Source organism: Agelaius tricolor, unplaced genomic scaffold, assembly GCF_023055355.1.
Source record: "Agelaius tricolor isolate 1412-34295 unplaced genomic scaffold, bAgeTri1.0.p SCAF_4, whole genome shotgun sequence".
Taxonomy (NCBI): Eukaryota; Metazoa; Chordata; class Aves; order Passeriformes; family Icteridae; genus Agelaius; species Agelaius tricolor.
In genome coordinates, this window is record NW_027269264.1 from 2226427 (window position 1) to 2241207 (window position 14781).

At 36.0% G+C, this 14781-nt stretch overlaps 1 protein-coding gene across 6 annotated transcripts in view; it reads right to left on the reverse strand.

The window, feature by feature from the left end:
- Positions 1–3138: 3138 nt before the first annotated feature.
- CSNK1G3 (casein kinase 1 gamma 3) overlaps positions 3139–14781 on the reverse strand; it is a 94972-nt gene continuing 83329 nt past the window's right edge. For 3 of the 6 annotated variants that reach the window (XM_071424378.1, XM_071424372.1, XM_071424377.1), the window contains 3 exons: positions 11119–14565; positions 7406–7478; positions 3139–6885 (listed from right to left, as the gene is read on the reverse strand). The gene's annotated coding sequence lies outside the window, so the exon portion shown is untranslated. The remainder of the gene's footprint in view (positions 6886–7405; positions 7479–11118; positions 14566–14781) is intronic. The other 3 variants (XM_071424373.1, XM_071424376.1, XM_071424374.1) reach the window with 3 other exon arrangements.

Consider the following 14781-nt stretch of genomic DNA (forward strand, 5'->3'; position numbering starts at 1 on the left):
CTTGAGCTAGTTTTGCATTCTATATTCACATTGTATCTTATCCTGAGAAGAAATATATTTACACACTGTAGGCATCGGGTTTTGCATTACTGATTTCCACAATTTGCCGTTCATTTTCAACCATAGTAGATGCAGAGCCACTTGGCAAGGCACTGTTACTGACCTTGCTGTTGTCAAACTGTTTTACTAAACTAAGAGGACTTCTGGAAATCATCCTGACAAATTGTTTCCTCTTACTTCAAAAGGAATCCTCCCTCCTCTCTGCAAAATGCTTATAACTTGTGATAGAAGGATAAGGAGTCCTTGACTTTGAAAAGTCTAGGTCAGCTTTTTGTTGAATTCTTCCTATTAATTTTGATCAGCTAGATCAAAAAAGTAAAAAAAACTTGATTTAAGAACGTATATCTAGCTGCATAAATTTCTTTCGATTTTGGAGGAGATAGAGAAAATAATTAGGCCCGAACATAATTTTCCAAAGTTAAAGTTAACCAGATGGGCAGATATTAATCTCAGCTCTCAACATGAAAGTTAAAGGATCCCTGTTGATGGGACTCCTAGCTGACTGTCTTTCAAAAAAACTTCCTTCTCTTGCATTAATCTGTGTTCTTACCCCTTGAACTGGGAAAAGAACTTTAGTCAGTAAGGGCCACGTGAGCTCTGTTCAGCTAGCAAAGAAGGGAGATGGATACCAAACCCCATGAGAAGCTTTTAGGTGTAGAAGGTGTCACTTTCCTGTGATCCAAGCATAAGGATTTGCAGGATGCATCCCAGCAAAGGGAAAAGCATGGTTTGATCTCTGATTTGATGCACTTGCACAGCATAAGCCTGTAATCAAGAAAGATTTCAGCCTTTTTGAATAAACAGCAGCCTAAGACTTGAACAGAGAAAAGCACTTCAGTTTGATTTCAAAATCATATGTCTATGATATTTAACATAATGCACAATCTCACTTAATGTTGTAAAGAGTGTTGGGCATTTTTACTTGGAAAGATTTAAAAATTCCCTTTTATTTACAGTTTAAGTCTTGACCTATTGTTACTCCTGGAAAGCACTTTGTTGTGTTGATGCACAGAAAGATTAATTTTGATGCCTCAAAGACAATAGTGTTTTCCAGATAATGGTGAAAAAAGAGGGTTTGAAAGAAACTTTTCTTCAGTTGGGAAACAGGGACAATTGTTATCAGTTTGTCATCACCTCACCAACTACTTCTGAAATAATGTCTTTTTTTTTTTTTTTGCATTCTTTTCTTCTACATGTTATTAATGGTGTAAGCTATAAGGCAACAGGAAATCTAAAAGTATTACAGGCAACTCTACACCAGCTAACAAGACATTTTGCTAACAAGTCACTTAACAATAAAGTTTCTGAGGCATTGGGGACATCTAAAAATGTTATTTCACATGCAATACCATTACTTCAAATGGTGACTCTGACTTGAGTCAAATTGGAAATTTTTGAAAAAGTAAATCTTGTTAACAAGCTTATAAATTGCAGAGATTAAATTAAAAGGATATTATTTCAGTCAAATAGAACTTGTAAGATTCTTGCATTAGAATTAAATGGAAACAGGAATGAAATCAATTTTCTGAAACATATATATAACCTCTTACGAGTTCCTCTTAACAGAAAACAAGGTCTTTGAATGATGGAATGGGAGAATCTTCAGCTCAATAGTTTATGTTCTCAACCATTACTCTCATGACAAGATCTTTTTCTCATTATCAAGGATGTGCAATCTTTCATGCCAGTGTATACTATGCAGAAGTATACTCTTTACACCTGACTAGTGTACCTACAAGGCAGAGAATACTGCTAGGCAGAGAAGGTAGCTCAGTTTGCAGCAATTGTATTCACCCTGAGAAGAAGGACTAACTGGCTCGACAGTACTGATGAAACACTATTGATGCAGCAATAAAGTTTTCAGGACTTTAATCAGCTCACTTATTTTTGCTTAACACCACACTGATTTGTGTATCATAACATCACAAACACAAATGTGGAATACACAAACACACACCAGAGCCCTTCTGTCAGTCCTTCTCCTGCAACCAAAGCTCTTACCAGGAGGAGCTTTCCTTTTGAGGGAATCAAATCCCTTCATTCTCAGACTGCCCAATCAGGCTTTTTGAAGTACCAGTCTCTTAAAGATGGAACCCTCCCTCCTGTCTTAAAAGATGTCAAATACCTACACAAGATAGTCAGATGCAAGCCTGTCATGTTCTATACCAAATAAGACCCCAAAAAATTAGCCTTATTGTTAACTTCACACTGAAGCTATTTCATCCAATCCCTCCCTATGTAAAACTCCTGTACCTCACAGCCCGTGGTCATTGTGCTTGCATTAATCTCGGCAAAGATAACCTGACCTAATTAACCAGCAAGTGCTAATCATATGTATCTATTACATGGTTGCTTAAATTTTTATCCTATTCCATCTTTGGGGGTTACCATATACCATTTCCTATATCAAATGCTGACACCAGCAGAGAGATTTCCTATGATGGTTAAGAAGTAGTGATAAGTCAACATTTCAGACAATAACTGTCTCCTTTAGGAACTCTCCTAAGTGCCACTTTGAAAGACTCCTGCTAGATTTTCTAATTATCTCATTTTTGTATATTCATTCATCTCTAACTGATCTTTCACATTCCTAGTCAGGTAAAATTGGGCTGAATGTCAGAAAGTGAGAAGATCTCTAAAAAGGACTATACACCCTGTAAAGGCAGCTTAGGAAAGCACTTGAAGTGCATCTTTCACTCACATGGTGGAGGCCTGGTCAATGGCCACCTACAGCTTGTGGGGGTCTATGAATTTCAGAAATCTTGCTCATTCGTAATATGAAAAATAGTTTGCCCTGTTTAACTCTCATTTGTTACTTATTACAAACACAAACACCAGCTCAATGCTCAATTCAACCATTACTAAACTGCTTAACTTTTTACAAAACTATTCCAAACAACACCTGAATGTGACCCAAGAGGAGAGATATTAAGATTTAAGTGTTTCAGAGCAGCAGTCTTTCCTGCTCATGCCGAAGTGTCTGGCACACAAATTTCAACAGGGTGTGAAAATTACAGTGATTAGACAAGTGTAAATCCCCATTTGAGTGTGAAGTTCATTTTAAGATCAAGGCTTCAGTCAGTGTAGCCATGGCAATTTTATTGTAGCACTCTAATATCCAAACTGTTACCATGGAACCGAGTTACAAAGACTTGGACAATCAATTCCAATTATAATAGTTAAATGGTCATGACTTAAATCGTACAAATGGCAATTTTCATACACATATTTGAATTAAATAATTCTATTTATTGAGAACAGAGAAAGTTGTGCTTAGCATAGTAATAGCAAGGCATGTCATTCAGGTTATAATAATATAATTTGCCCTGATATTCACACATGCTACTTTTCTTTTTCCTTTTTTATCCTATATTCAAGTGCCATTCAAAAAGGTAGACTCCTGCTGTCTTTAAAGATCAAAGAAGCCAAGGAAATTACATCCAATCTGATCCTAAGCAATCAAATGTTCATATGTTCGATATTTCAAAAAGCAAACACATCAGCACCAACTGGAATTGGATTTTACAAGGTAATTTTTTATCTGGAAATCAAATAATAGTACAATTAAATTTCCCTCTTCGTTGATTTTGGAATAAAGCAGAAGAAAAAGAATGGGTCAGGATAATCCAAAGATATTTTAAAATATAGATTTGGGTATTATTACAGAAAGAACAAGAATAAAAGGTAATTTTAACTTTTTTCTTGATTGGAAGTAAGAAGAAAGAGAAGAGTGAAATAGCAGACTAGGCAAAATAAGTCTCCTTGACTTAATCCTTCCTTCTGGCTTTGACAGGAGAGACTGAATTCTTTATTAGCACATACCTAATATAATGTCAAGTGGTCAGAGAACCAAATATTGCAGCTTCTTCAAGGGTATCCTTGTTTTGTGAACTCTGACAGAAAAACAAGAATAGAGAATATCTGCTTCAGCCAAGCAAGTGAAGTATTCTCCACTCACAGTCAAAGATATTTTGGAGCCTAAACATTAGCTACATTTATTGCTCATTTGAACAAACAATCAAAGCATGCAGAAATCAAACAGCGGGTTGTTTATTACTTGCCATCTGCCACCAACATGACATAAACTTGGACAGCATGATCCATTACCGTTTGTGCAACAATAGCATGGAAGTGTTTACTGGCAGCAAGCTTTTATTGAGAAAGTGAGTTTATTTTGAAAAAGATTTTTTTCAAATTGTTCAAAGAAGATTCCAACTTGCTTATATAATTTCTCAGGCAAATGTGTCCATCAAGTGCCTGAAGTCCTATTCACCTGGAAAATCACTTGTATGACAAGAACAGAAAAACTTATACAACAGCATGACCATTATGCCTCTGCAAAGTAAAAAAAAATGCCTACAGTAAAAAACCCCACACTGATTTAAGCACTGCTGTCAACATTTTCTTCTTTCAGGCCCTAAGGACCAATAGACTCCTACAGGGAAGCAAATCTGGGTCTTACAGACAGGCAGAGTTCCTGCTACTGATTATTCATAGTAGGGTCCCCAGAAACTTTTACCTCATTTCATATTTTTCAATTTGAAAGAATCCACTGCTTATATTGAAGCCTCCTTTCTCCCAGAAATTCAGTGTATCAATAAAAATAGAACATCAGCACAAAACACCCCACAACCATTAAAACCTCTCATAAAACAGAAAATCAACCATTCAGAACTGAAAACTGACTTTTACTTCAGACTTTCCCTTAAATGTTCAGTAAATTAATATATGACTGTCCACCTGAGAAATCATTATGCACCAATATTGTCCATAACAACAAAACAATACTATTCACTGATGTGAAACTAAGCTGGAAACTTCTATAACTAGCCATCTCTGTCACAACCTCCTTTCGCTTAATGGCATGTGAATTTTGCTTTTAGGATAAGCAAATGACAAAAAAGAACAAAGTTTGACAGATGATTTATTGTTACAGTAATCAGTTATTCATTTATTTTAGCTGCTTTTTCCATCTACTTGAACAGTAAAATGAAAACTAGTGTCTTAAAAGTTAATGTTATACTAATGGGAGGGGAAAAAAGAAAGGAACAGAGAAGAAATAACACTGAATCAGGAGAGACCTAAAAACTCAGAGATCTGGTTCAGAGACCTACTGATGCTGACATACAATCTACAGTATTATGGTGAATTATATTCATTCCCCTACTCTAAGAGCAAAGAGGACAACACATAACACATTTACAATAATAAGTGTTTCTCAAGTCTAAAGAATTTGAACAGAATTTGAAAGAAAATCATTGATGTTTCTGATTTGTAACAAAAAACCTTCAACCAATTAAAGACTATTACATTTCATTCCAAATTACATCATATCAAATTTCACTTCCATACCAAATTGTCCTATTGTCCTATTGGTGTCCCAGGCAACCAGCGACCGGATGAGAGGACACAATCTTAAGCTGTGCCAGGGAAAGTTTAGGCTAGAGATCAGAAAAAAAAATTCTTTACAGAAAGTGTGGTTGGGTACTGGAATGGGCTGGTCAGGGAGGTGGTGGACTTGCTGTCCCCGGAGGTGTTTAAAAAAAGACTGGATGTGGCACTCAGTGCCATTGTTTAGTAGATACAATGGTGTTAGGTCAGAGGCTGGAGTTGATGATCTCCAAGGTCTTTTCCAACCTAATTGATTCTATGATTCCATGATTCCAGAAGAAGCAGCCAGAAACTATATCCGTGTCTGATGGAGACAATGCCAGCCTTCTCCAAGCCAAGCCCCTCAGTGACTGTGGCAGCACCTCTGGGATAACAGATTTAAGGGGAAGAATTTATGGTGAAGAAGCAATTGCAGCCAGAGAAGACTGAGAGAGCAACATCCCTGTGGATGCCAAGGTCAATTAATCATAGAATTATAGACTCATTAAGGTTGAAAATGCCTCCAATATCATCAAGTCCAACTTTTGACAGCATATTTGACCACGCCCACTAAAACATATAATGAAGTACCATAAAGAGGGAGCAGGTGTTCAAGTACTGGAGCACAGATTCCTCCTCAGCCCGTGGTGCAGACCATGGTGAGGCAGCCGTGTCCCTACAGCCCATGGAGGTCCATGTGAAAGGAGAGATCCACCTGCAGCACAGGGAGGACCCCACTCCAGAGCAGGTGGATACCTGACAGAAGGCTGTGATCCTGTGGGAAGCTCACAGTGGAGCAGGCTCCAGCAGGACTTGTGAGCCACAGAGAGAGGAACCCATGTGGGAGTAGGGTTGCTGACAAGACTCATGGCCACACATGAATTCCATGATGGAGCAGCCTGTTCCTGAAGAACTGCAGCTCCTGGAAGGGATCCACACTGGAGGAGGGGAAGTGTGTGAGGAGTTCTCCTCCTGAGGAGGAAGGAGAAGCAGAGACAGTGTGTGATGAACTGACACAGCCCACCCCCCTCTGCTGCTGCAGTGAGGGAGGTAAAGTAACACAAATGAAGCTGACCTGAGGAACAAGTGAGGAGTGGTTTGAGTTTCAGTTTTACTTCTCAGTATTCCACTCTGAGTTGTTGAGCAATAAATTAATTTCCTCAGGTCCAGTCTCTTTTGGACATGATAGCAATGGGTGAGTGACCTCTCCCTGTTCTTATCTCAACCCATAAACCTTCAGCTGTATTTTCTCTCCCCTGTTTAGCTGAGGAGCAGAGTAATAGAGCAGCTTTGGTGGACACCTGTCATCCAGCCAAGATCAACCCACCAAAATACACAATTAGGCATATTTAATCCTACCTAAGTAGTTGTTCTAATCTTGTATGTTTCAGTAGCAAGTGGACTGATTTGGTATCCATTCTGTAGATTCAAATGCATATTCACAACTGCAAAAACCTGGGAAAGAAAAGATATTCTATGGAGAGGATCCAAACAAAATTAGAAGTAAAATTGCATGACTCATTAACTCCAGGCAATGCCAAATCCTCCTCAAGCAGAATGATTTCTCTTCCAAAATCTTAATACGTTATGTTTTCTTACTCTTCACAAGGCCTTCAGTTTTATGTATAAATGTTTTCCATACCACAAACAGATGCATTTAAGTACAAGCTTTTTCTTATGAAAGCTAAAGAAAACCATTAAAAATTAGCCTAACCAAAGAAAAGCAAGCTACAGAAAAACAAATATTTCTACTACAACAGTTCAGCTGTGTTTGGGTTTGATCAAGTTGCTTGATCAGAGAAAATCTCTTACATTAAGAATAATGAAAGTAACCAATAGTCCACATATGTCAGGAGTTCCTTAACTTTTTGAACCCTAAATCCCTGTCATCTCTCAAAATTGCTTATCTATTTTTTTAACATTAAAACACTAGAGATGTAAGGTGCTCCCTGAATGAAGATCAACTGAAGCCTACCTTGAAGACCAGCTGTACATTCATACATACAATGATCTTGATGACCACTAGGTGAGTTTTGTATTAAAAATGCCTACAAAAGAGAATAGTAACTTTACTCACAATATATAAAAAATATAGTTTAAGCTCAATCAAAAACAGGTTCACTTTTGTATTTCACAATGCTGAAATCACTGTAGGCCTGCAGCCCTATTTTTAGATTTCTTCAAAAGCTTCCTTTAGACTACTTTAGGGCTTAGATTTAGACTACTTTAGGATTACTTGAGAGCAAATGGTATAAGAATATTTGGGGGCTGGTAATTTGGACAACTGAATTAATAATAAGAAATAAACACTTTATATATAGAACTAATAACAATAAATATGAGGTACTTAATTAAGCCTCAAGTTCAATACTTATTTATAAAAAGTTCAGTGTTCATAAAATAAAGGATGGCTTTTTTGTGAAATAGCAGCATGTTATTTCAGAAAAAATAACATTTCAGTACACAAACGCAACTATTGCTTAATAAGCTCTCTTTATTAAAAAAACACAAAACTATCAAAAAACCCCACCAAATCTAGTCTGAGTCAAATTTTCATTGGAATTATTTCTACCTCAGAATAACAAAGACATTAGCAAAACATTTCAGTCAGGCTTTCCAAATCCCACTATTCTAAATTGTTCCAACTTAAACACATTTAAAACACAACAAAACCCAGAAAGTATAATCTAAATCATACACCTTCCAGTCTTCTTCCCACGAGCCTTGCAGTCTCAAAGTTACCATGGAAACAAATTCTACATTTCCACAAATTGGAAGAGCCAGTTAAAAACAAAACAAAACAAAACTAAAAAAAAAAATACATTAACTCATTGCTAACTATGTCTTAATCAATGTATTAAGAAGGCCATGGCTAACTAGCCTTTAAATAGAAATAGTGAGTGTGACACTCTCATTAATTAATTAATTAATTGGCCAAGGATCCAAAATAGACTGGCTTTCAAGAAAGAAAGAAAGAAAGAGAAACAAGCTACAGTGTTTCATTCAAATAAGCATTTTTTGCCGTGCATTTACAACATGCCATTGCGTCTGTTAATATTGCCACTAAAACACAAATTATCCTGTGACCTACGTGGACGCAGAACTGCTGGCTGAATCTTAGATTCAAGCAGTGTATACTCAAAGTCTGGCCTACATCAGAGAATTACAGAGATATAATCTCTCACAGCTTTGGCTCTCTATCTATAAAATAAGGACGGCATAGCTTGTAAGAGCAGATAATACTTGGGAAAGGGACTGCTTAATGTTTATCTGCATGTCATGCAACGTCATTCAATTGCCATATTGTGCTGTGCTTATATTCCACGATGTTTATCTGTGACCTTGGGCAATACAAAGCAGCTGGAACTCCCAAGGTCGTCTCTTATGTCCACAGAGGTGAACAGATGCATCTCCTGATATCTGTTTTATAACAAGGTTCAACACATTTCAGACTGTACACGACCTAAAAGTATATGAAAAATTCAAACAAGGCCTGAAAGCTAAAACATCCACAAATGGGGATCAGATACCCCTCCTTGACCTAACTCCATTAAATTTCTACAATTGGATAAATTACTCCTGGAATACTTGTTATTGCAGCAGTCCTTTTCTTATCCATAAGATTCAAAAGTAATCAGAAATGGTTCTGATATAACAATTGCTTGCAGAGTCTCCTGCCTTTGGGAGACATTATTTCTAAAATATCCAACAGTGAGGTACATCATCATCCTGCTCAGCTTAATATCTAATTTCATAGAATCATAGACTGGTCTGGGTTGGAAGGGACCTTAAAGATTACTATAAAGATTTGAAGCCCCTTGCCACAGGCAGGGACATCTCCCACTAGCCCAAGTTGCTCAAAGCCTGATCTAGTTGAATTTTGTCCTCTGAATTCCCATAATTCATTTTAACCTTTTTTAATCACTATATTGATCTTGCACATTGTGTCTTCTGAGAATGCCCACAATGTGACAGTCCTGATAATGGCTCACACCATGTGAATTCCTGTCAATTTCAAGCCAGTTTCCAAACACTCTCAACAATGAAGTACATCAGATAGCTATTGCTCTTAACATAACCCAAGGATAAACACACAGATTTTTTTTCCTTTTATTTCAGCAGCTATTTCTAAGAGAGCTTTGAAACATGGCTAGCCATTTGCCAGGAATTTTTAAGTTATGCAGTTACGAGTCACATCAGCTGAAAAAGTTTAAGATCAAGACTTGACAAGGAGTCAACAGATCTTTGGAATGCATTACAGTGCTACCCTGGCTGCACTAGGGGAAAAAAAAAAAGCCATTTCATTTCTACTTCACTTTTTTCCTCACTATTCTTTACTTCTCCCAGTTAAAAAATTCTTATAAAACAAATGTTTTCTTCAGCCTCAATGCTAAAACAGTAAACCTACAATAGTAAGTATCTAAAGAATCTGTACTTTCTTTACTTAAAATAAAACGCATAAATATTACAAGGATTGAATTTGTTTACTTTAATTGTATATTAGAACAGACTAACTTTTTCCAGTTCTCAAAAATAGACATGGCTAAAATGGGATGTCTTAAATCCTCAATGTTATTCTTCCATGCTGTCTCAGTGCATACAGTAAAACTATTTCTAGAAATTCAAACTGGTTTAAACCTATTGTAAAATCCAGTTATTTTTTTCCTTGGTTCTAAAAATCATTCTTCAGAGGAAAACCAAAAAAATACATATACTATTTTTGCTATAAAAAAATTCAAATATAGAAAATTATATTTTTGGCTTTATAAATACCAACTATAATAGCAAATTCCATCAAATTTCCTAGGACTGTTGGCACAGCATAAACATTCACTTTTTCTTATTTAGAGGTATGTTTCAATGTTTTCAGATGAAAAATCAGGTGTTTGTGTGGCTTTAAGACATCCTTCTAGTTTCAGACTAGCTACTGCCTCTAATCATTAAAGAAAATTCACAACAGAGCTCATAAGTAAAAGCATTTGTCATAATAAAAGAAAAAAGTATCAGATACTAAAGGAAAGAAAGGAGAGAGGGCAACTGAGAATTGTGTGTCTCAAGAGATACAGCACAGAGGATGCTGATTAGTACTACTATCTAGACCAAAAAATAACTTAACTTCTTTCCCAGCTAAAAGAACATACAGTAATCATCATTAAAAAAAAACCAAAAACAACAACAAAATAAAAACCAGTCCCTGATTCAGTCATCTTAAGTTTTTAAGTCTTTAAAGCACCTCTGTATTGTTTTTTTCAAACCCATTCTTCTTCTAAAGATTGATTACCTGTAAAATTGTAGTCTCCCTCAGGCCAGAGACTCAACATATATTTTTTTCTTCATCTTCCATCATGCATAAAAGAAATAAGAACATCTTCCTTATATTTGCTTTTGTAAAGTGATTACCCTACAATTTGTAATGTGTTCAAATGCATTTTGAAACTGTTTTTTCACCCAGAAATAGGGTGTGCATGCATTTGACACAACTTTTAATGTGACATGCTCTAGCAATTCAAGTAATTCATATGCCTATTATCTGCATTGGCAATTGATTTCCTTTCCAGAAATCAGTATATGCAGAAGCTTAAAATTCTGGTTTTGTAATTTTAGAATAATCATCTAAAGTCAACATAGCTTTAACAAAAAAATCTTTGCCAACGTTGGACTACAGTCCTGATGTTACCTCAAACTGACCTTCATGTGTAGTGTAATCACCAGTTTGCAGTTTCATGGTGTTTTTTGAAAGTTTGCTTCACCTTTGCTTCAAATTAATTTACTGCTGATCCTCGAATACTTTCTACAAATAATCCTTCTTTCCTGTATAGGAAATAGAAAAACACCTTATTCCCCAAATAATGCACATTTTATCTTTAATCAGAAGCTGAAAAACACTTTGGTTCCTCTTTAATATAATAACTTGGACTAAAAGCATGTTATTTTTGACCTGCGTTCTCTTAATGTCAGAATTGCTCTTCACACATCCTCTTGAACACTAACCTTGTTTGTAAAGCAGACTACTTCTTACAGAATCCACTAGTACTTTCCTTATGCATACCCCTAGAAATATGTAGTACTCTAAATCACACAACGTTGTGTTGCCTTGTTCTTCAGTTCAAGGCATGTTTTCTTATGTTCCATAACATGGAAAAGTGTTTAAGTGTTTTTGAGTTTTAACCAAAGTGTCCTTACATCCTGCATAAGTAAAACACGGCACATCTGTCATAACACTCTCACTTGTTACAAATGAAAAAAAACCTCAGAGAAATCTAAGGTTTTCATTTTCTGTGACTTTTCTGCCTCTCTCAAAAGTTTGGACATGTGATATAATTTTTACAGTCTTATGTTTAGTCTGAAAACTTCATTCAAGTGAACTTCTGTAGGTGTCTTCTAAAAACTGGGTTTTTATTTAAGTTAATTTTAAGCTAAGTAACATCTAGCCATATCCCTGTTTTTCACTTGACATAAGGAACTTCAGGTAACACATGGGAAATACCATAGACTGTAATATCTCCCAACCGCTCAGAGGAGACAACAATCAAAGAGAGCATTAGCATCAAGCAACATTTTCACAGACCGTGAGTGGCTGAACCATCATGTCTCTGAACACAGCTGGCAGCTTGCCCTTATTTAAAGAAGCATTAGCAATCCCTTCCAACAATAGGCCCAAGTCTATTCCACTTCTTTTCCACAGCTATATAAAGGGAGAGAGATCCCATATTCAGCTGGCTGGGCAGATCATCTTAGCACATCTAAGATTGCCAATCAGGGCACGAGACAAAGATCAGTCAGGGTAGGCTCCTCACTGTCCTACTCCTGGTGTCATGCTGTCAATTGCTAGAGACCATTCTATAAATGCTCAAATTGTATCTAGGGAGAAAAGTGAAGCAGTGTCTCTTCTTTAAATCTACTTTCTGCTACAATAACACCTGCTTTAAAATTATATCCTTGCAGAAAGGCCTTCCACATTTTAATATTTCTTCCTTGGAAAAGCATCCACTAAATTTCCAACTCACATACACACACATATTTTAACCTCTAAAAATATAATACAATTGAAGAAGAAATTTAGCTAAAAATTTCTGTTGGGGAAAAATCAGACCATAAAGTCTAATGAATACAAATACTATCCTGCAGTTATGACTGAACTGACTTTTTTTGCTGCTGTCCACTGAAATGTTTAACCAGCTCCAGATTATTACATTTGCCTTTTTATTAATCTTATCTACACTGTCATGCACCCAGACTACTACAAACATTGCATGTCTTTATGGTAAATAAGCTCTATCTGGTTACCTAGGTGCAACATAAACTATTTTCTATGAACCAAAGACAAAATTAAACATCTAAAAATGAAAACCTTAGGAAAAAAAAACAACTGAGGTTTGCTGTCAGAATATATTCCTTATAGTAAGCATTCATAATTTCCTGACAAATTTTCAAGCAATTATAGTAAACAATATTTAGTGTAATTTAATTTTAAATCTTATGCTAATTGTCAGTGACCTTTAAACCTTGGAAACGGTGCTACCATCCGCATGGCAAATGTAATTATGGAATCTGATTTCCTATATGTTGTAAGCAATGAAACTGCTTTAATTGACACTGATATATATTTGCAATAACTTTTGTGTAAATTAAAAATCAATGCCAATATTAGCTGCCTGGATCCTATTTTTATCAGACTGTTTATTTCTTTAGAATAGGAGATACGCAAGAGCAAATATTTTGCAGAATATACAATGTATGTTGTAAATCCCAGTGTAGTTTTCATGCATGCCATTTATGTGAAAAGCTTCCATATCTCTCACTTATGTACACACAAATAAGGACAAATCCCATCACATCTAGGCTGCCTTCAGGAGATTTTGCTTCCAGCTGATTTTTGATTGATTGTCAAGCATGCTTCACCATGACTAAGTGGGATATCATTGTATTATCTGGTGTCAATGCTGCAGTGCATTGTAGATATTAAAACATGGCTACAAAAGAAATTAAAAGTAGAATTATTCACTTTGATTGGGTTTTTTTTTTCCCAATTTTTATAGGGCATTCTAGATTTTAAGCCCTTCAGTCCTGTTGTGTATTCAAAGATAGTCTTGGCAAACATTGCTAACATTTCTCTCCTATTTTATAATTTTTCTTTGTCTCCATACTCTTTGTTTAAATGTGGCAAAGCAAACTACAAATACAAACGTATAAAATGTATTTAAAACTTTATACCAAGAAAAGTATCTTTGTTCAACATCAATGAAAACATTCTGCCATCTGGATGCAAGCATTCATTAAGAATTCAGGTAAATTTCAGACTAGGCTTTGAAACAGTCACAATAGCTGCTGTGGGGAGTGGAAGGAAGGTGGTCTTTGTGGTCTGAGTCCTCAAAACCAGCATGCTGGACTGAATAAAGTATTTCTCTATTGTCATAAAAACCACAACAACTTATAATTTTTCCCAAAAAGTAAAAATGGTAACAGTATATTTTGAAAATATGGCGTTAACTATATAAACTATATATTAAATAGCGATGAATTGAGGAACAATGAAGAGAATAACAACACTGAAAGGTCTTGCTCTTGGACACAGCAGAGGGCCACATCTGATCTCACAGTGGTTTACCCTGCTGTGACTGCAAAGACTTCATTAAGCTCCATCCTTTATATAAACACAAATGAATACATAAATAGAAAGCAAAGATTGCACAGTTTTTACAGTGGGGGAGGGCGGCAGGGGGAGGTGCAGAATCTGAATGGAGAAGCACCCAGCTACAGCTCCAGTCCTGTTTTCAAAGGCTGTTTGTTCACATTGTACTCCTTAGCAAGGAAGCTAATTTACATCATAGCTGCAAAGCAGAAAAAACAGTGCTGTATTATCAAATATCAGGGAAATTTTGCTTCTCAAAGAAAGAACATTTTCAACATATAATTGAAACTCAATGTGATGTAAATGAGGTCTTTATATTAGAAGCCTTAAACCATACCAACCCCTTGTAATAATTTCAGCTGAAGCAGAGGACTCTCTTCTCTCCTGTGTACTTCCCTAGCAGTACTAGTCATATGTCAGGATGTACCCGATGTACCACCAGGATTCACACTCCAGAGAAAGAATCGTCACCACTCATCTCATTCCAGGTTCTTCGCAGCAAACTGCATTTGGGAAGAAGGAAAAATAGGAAAAAAAAATCAGACAGCTTCAAAACATTAATTAATTTTTTTAGCTTGCAGAAAGATGAACATTTTTGTGATCAGTTAAATAATCCATTTTAAAAACAAAAAAGGAAAAGAAATTTTCTATAAGCTAGATTTTGTAAATGCCATAGAGTCCCAGCACACCCACTGTACCTGTATATTTTACTTAGAAAA